Below are 1,408 nucleotides of genomic sequence, written 5' to 3' on the forward strand. Positions count from 1 at the left end.
TATGTGCTTTCCTGTCTGTGGGGAAATGTATATAAAAGATCCCTTGCTGCATTAGAAAAAAATATAGTGGGTTTCCACTGATGACTGCAAGTCAAAATTACCAAATGTTTGACATTCAGTAGCTGATGATTAATTAATCAATGTGCTCCAATGGTGTCGTTAAAAAAAACCTAATTTAAAAAAAAAAAAAAAAAAAAAAATTCTTCATTTTCCTGTAACCTGATGGATCCATAAAAAACTGCCATATTTATATTTTGTTCTCATTATACACTGACTGACTGACCTAATGAACGTCTTAGTAACCTAGCATTGCATTCCTGCCATCTGATGCAAATATGAAATAAATTGTAGATATACATGTACAGCCTAAGACGTGTGCGTCTTTGCAGTACAGTTTTTTCCTTTTGTCACATATATAATTTTCCATTCATAAAAGCTTATGTTTCTAATACAAACACTTACATGTATTTGTGTTACTAAACAAAGTATATTGTGATAATTCATTTACATTTAAAATAGCTGTATGAATGCCTAGGAAAATGTGATTTGAAAAAGTATTGAATGTTAATTAATGCTTGATTAGTGAGAAGCAGATCCTGTTACAAGGACCAGTTTGTTGGTCAGGGCCCCACTTTACGAAGCAATCTTTGCGCTAAGATCACCTTAGTGCATACAGTAGTTGTGCACTTCAGGTGATTTTGGTGCTAACATCGTTTCGTAAAATAGGGCCTAGAACTAATTTGTGTTAAGTTAGTATTGTGGTTCTTTATAATAAAACTAAAGAGTGAAAAAACAAAACAAGTTTAATGTTTTTATATTCTCTAATTAATTAATTAAACAAACCTACAATGTATTCAGAAATTCTACCAATAGAAATTCCATATGGTTCATAAATAAATTATTTTATATTAAGTGTGTGTGTGTGTGTGTGTGTGTCTCTCTCTCTCTTTCTGTGTGTGTGTGTGTGTGTGTGTAGCATGGTTATCTATGTACACAGATTGGTTCTTGTCTTTTTTGTCATGAAAAAATGAGATACAGCTATTTGTTTATTAATGTAACAACATTGGTTGACAGTGGTAATTGAATCAACTTAAATGTTTTTGTATATATTATGGTTTATGCATAAACCATAGTGGGTTTTAAAAACCGTAAGTGCTAGCTCAACAAAATGTCACACACTCCATTGGTGAAGAACTTCACTAGTCAATTATGTACATAATTTAAAAATTTGTATCCTTGTTAGAAAAAACTGTGTGTGTGTGTCAGTTTGTGCCTATCCAGTCACATTCCAATTTATGTAACATTGTTTATCATTGGAGTAAAGATGTGGAACACTGGAACTGCATTCTGTGTATTTATTAAACCAACATTATTGGCATAGTAACTGGCAGTAACGTTTCTAGCTTCA

The sequence above is a fragment of the Gigantopelta aegis genome, chromosome 9, assembly GCF_016097555.1.
Source record: "Gigantopelta aegis isolate Gae_Host chromosome 9, Gae_host_genome, whole genome shotgun sequence".
NCBI lineage: Eukaryota > Metazoa > Mollusca > Gastropoda > Neomphalida > Peltospiridae > Gigantopelta > Gigantopelta aegis.